Raw genomic sequence first — 4,512 nt, forward strand, 5'->3', positions numbered from 1 at the left:
AATAACAATAACGGAAATCCTAGCCTACTTAAGGAAACACTGAAACACGCTTAATTAAAGATGACAACTTTGAATAAGGAATTATAACACGCAGGAATGGAAACTCTATCAAACACACACACGCGCGGAATAAAAATCAAATCTTTAACATGAACTAAAAATTACGAACCAAAATCACAATTTAAATGCAGACTAAAAACTGAACTTTTAATACGAGCCAAGAACTCGAACTGAAGGAAAAAAACACGAACAAAGATCTAAATTTAACGAATCACAATAACACCTTTCTCCTTTTTTTTTTTATTATTATTTAAGAACTAGAATGGACATCACCAAATTAAGGTACTAAATCGAGCACTATCGATCCTAACACATACTCAATTAAAAGAAAAAGAAAATAAGTAAATAGATAAATAAATACTGTAAGAAGAATAAAAAGCCTAAACAAATATCCCAATGAAAATTCGTACTTTAATAAAAAGTCTAAACAACAATCAAAGTCTAAACTAAAATTCAAACCAATTTAATTCAATGCTCAAACAATTAATACTAATAAAATAATCATAAAGAAAAGTTGAGAGAGAGAGAGAGAGAGAGAGAGAGAGAGAGAGAGAGAGAGAGAGAGAGAGAGAGAAGAGCTGTGCAGGGGCTGCTGTGCCGTGAAGCTGCGGGTATTGCTGCTATGCCGTGAGGGTCTGCTGTGTTGCTGGTGTTGCAGCTATGCTGTGCGTGGGTGCTGTGCTGAAGGAGGACTGGAACAAAGGCAAGGAAGAGAATAGGGAAAGGTAGAGCTAAGGAAGAACAGGGGAAGAAAGAAAGGGAAACAGAGAAGGAACAAAGCAGAAAAAAAAAAAAAAAAAAAAAAAACAAACTAGAGAAGAAGAAGAAGAAGAAGAAGAAGAGGGAAGAGAGGAGAATGGGGAGCCACGAGGGCTACCTCCGCAGGAAGAGGAAGAGAAGGGATAAATAGGATAGGGGGGAAAGCCCTAGACCCGGATAGGAGACCCGAATTGCTATATTTTTTTCATTTTTTTCATTCTCTGTTCATCGCAAATCTGACTCTTCTGGAGCCCATATTTCACAAAACTCAAAACACAAAAATTGTAGATAATCCTTTTCTCTTTCTCCAAAAATTTTAATCGTCTTGATCGGAGGTTGGACAGAAAAGTTATGCACGAAATACGAACAAGTGTCGGTTTTGATTCCCAGGATTTTTCTTGCAACAAAAAATTACCAAAACTTCATAAATAGTGCAATAAAGTTCAAGAATGATGATTTTGACACTTTATTAAAATATTGGATAATTTTGGACATTTAATTAAAAATATAAACCATAAAACCCGGGTTAAACATCCAATTACGCAGTTTCGGTGCATAATCACACCCCCCAACTAACATTTTACTAGTCTCCAGGGTGGTGTCTACAACTGCATACTCCAGTAATCATGAAATCAATGCACATGTGACATAATTATACCACTTCACATACAAGAATAGAAACCCTACGTCTACTTAAGGAAACATTGGGACACGCGTTAATAAAAACTGGAAACCTAGAACATGGAACTAAAATGTACAAGAATGGAAACTCAATTAGACACAAATGCACACACTAAAATCGAAACTTTAACAAAACTACGAAAATTAAATCAAGCATCATATTTTAAATACAAACACAAACTCAACGAGAATTTAAAACAAGCAAACAATGACGAAATATGATGAAAACATAACCTTTAATCAAACCGAGAATTTAAATTAAGAGAAAAATAAAAAAAACAATTTAAAATTTTTAAATCTACTAACAGCAAGATAAGAAAATTTAAACTTCAATAAAAAAAATAAAATAAGGAAAACCATCTTCTAAAGAAAACAATAAACTTAAATAAATAAATAAAAACAAGTGTTATTTTGCAACTAAAAAGAAGTGGAAAAGAAAGAAAGAAAAGAGAGAGAGGAAGAGAGAGAGAGAGAGAGAGAGAGAGAGAGAGAGAGAGAGAGAGAGAGGCGGCCATGGCAACAGATGTAGCTACTGTGTGTGTCTCCTCGGGTCTTCAAGGGAGTTGCTGCTATGTGGGTCTCCTCGAGTCTTCAAGGGAGCTGCTGCTGTGTGGGTCTCCTCGGGTCTTCAAGGGAGCTGCTGCTGGACAGTGCTGGAGGAGCAGGGGCTAGAGGAACAGGGGCTGGTGTGTGGCTTCGGGGCTGTTGCAGCAAGTTGCAGGCAGTGCTGGAGAAGAACACACGGCTGCCGTGGCTGAAGGAGAGCTGGAGCTGCTGTGTTGCTACTCTGCTGGAGGAGTGACTGCTGGGATGTTCAGGAGACAAGGAAAAAAGGAAAGGAAAATAGAGAGGGGGAGGAAGAGAATAGGGGATGAAGCAAGAGCAGGGGAAGAGAGAAGAGAGTTTGAGGGAAAGAAAATAAAGGGAAGAGAAAAGAGCAAGATGGAATGAAGCAAAGCAAACTAAAGAAGAAGAAGAGTAATAAGGAGAAGAGAAGAAGAAGAAGAAGAAGAAGAAGGAGAGGAGAGGAGAATGGGGAGCCATGGGGGCTGCCTCGGCAAGAAGAGGAAGAGAAGGGTTAAATAGGATAGGGGGGAAAGCCCTAGACCCGGATAGGAGACCCGAATTGCTATATTTTTTTCATTTTTTTCATTCTCTGTTCATCGCAAATCTGACTCTTTTGGAGCCCATATCTCACAAAACTCAAAACACAAAAGTTGTAGATAATCCTTTCTTATTTCTTTAGAAATTTGAATCGTCTCGATCGAAGTTTAGACGGAAAAGTTATACACAAAATACGAACAGGTGTCGATTTTGGTTCTCGGGAATTTTCCTGCGACAAAAAATTACCAAAACTTCATAAATAGTGCAATAAAGTTCAAGAATGATGATTTTGGCACTTTATTAAAATATTGGATAATTTTGGACATTTAATTAAAAATATAAACCGTAAACCCCAGGTTAAACGTCCAATTACGTAGTTTCGGCGCGTAATCAATCGGCAAACACTTTCCCTTTTGTTCGCTGACATGGTGACACGTGGACGATCCCCGGATGTCCACAATGCTTACTAGCCATTGAAGGAACTTATGGAGATACTTGAAGACTTTTCAAAATAAAAAAGCCCGAGTTGTGATTCTGAGCTCAAGACCCTATTGGGCCCCACACGGGTACTCTAGACCCCACGTTGCTTCGGCCTCCCTTTTAACTTTATTTATATATAATTAATTGCATTATGAGTTGTTAAGTACTTAATTTGTGCAAGATTTATGTGAGTTAATTTTTGAACATTAAGTGAGTTGTCCCCCATGCCTGTATGGGGACGTTTAGGTCATTTATTACTAGGTATTTATTTTCCCTATATATATTACTATTGTAAATTCTGGAAGATAGTTTTAGCCAAGTATTATTATTGATTGAATAAAGTTTCTTCCTTTGAAAGCTCAGAATTTTGTTCCGATCCTTGAGATTAAGTGGCGAGAGGCTACGACGTTCTCCCCAGAGATCAGTTGGTGTGAGACCAACACATTTATCCATCATATCTTCACCATCTCATATCCCCACACCATTCGTATTCGATAACAACAACAGCACCCGCACTGGTTCATCGCGATCTTGATGGATTTCTTGGTTTGATTCGAGTTCATTGATCATCAGTAAGATATCCAGTGATTCCACACAATAATATCCATCCTAATCCATCCCTAAATTTTTTTGAGATCCTTGTTTAAGTCCCTATGAGCTTCCATTTCATAAAACCCTCAAAAACCCCATTTTTATCTCCATTCCCTACTGCTTAGTCGACTGACCCCGAAAGTCCAATCGAATGAACCCTTTTAACTCTCGATATTTCCACAAACATTCAGCCAGTCAACTGACCCATAAAACCCAGTTGACTGATCCTCCCAAGCTCAGTCAACTAACCTTGTTTTGCTAGCCAAAAAAACCCTAATATTTTTTGACCCCAGGCAATTGACCTTTCCTCCCCAAGTGACTAAAGTTCCCCAAAACTTAAATTCTCAGCATTTTAACAAATATTTGCTTATCAATAGTGGAATATGATTGTGATAACATAGACTTATTTTCTTGAATGATTGAATAGCCTTTTCATAAGCATATCACTTGATTCTTTTGTGAAAGAACCACTTGGGATTGAATTTTGAATTGAACTATAGACCTTTTCAAAATCCTTGGACCCGTGTGATAAAGCATGATTTGTTTGATTAATGTTTGGTTGATTCAATTCTTATTTTAAAGTGTTTCTCATGTGTGTTGATTGAGGGTTGAAACCCGTAAGACTAGGTTACCCTGCCCCGTCCTACATCAAATCTTGAACTAGTCAAATTCAGCAGGACCCAAATTGACTTGAAAAGATTTGACTAGTTGGATTTGGTTGACTTGCCCAGGGTTTATAATTTTATTTTTTTATTTTTTTTTGTTTTTTATTTTGAATGCTTGCTGGTCAATTCCAGTTCCAAATTATAGATTTTTGGATCTTTTATTTTTAATTGA

The sequence above is a fragment of the Malania oleifera genome, chromosome 10 (genome assembly GCF_029873635.1).
Source record: "Malania oleifera isolate guangnan ecotype guangnan chromosome 10, ASM2987363v1, whole genome shotgun sequence".
NCBI classification, from domain to species: domain Eukaryota; kingdom Viridiplantae; phylum Streptophyta; class Magnoliopsida; order Santalales; family Ximeniaceae; genus Malania; species Malania oleifera.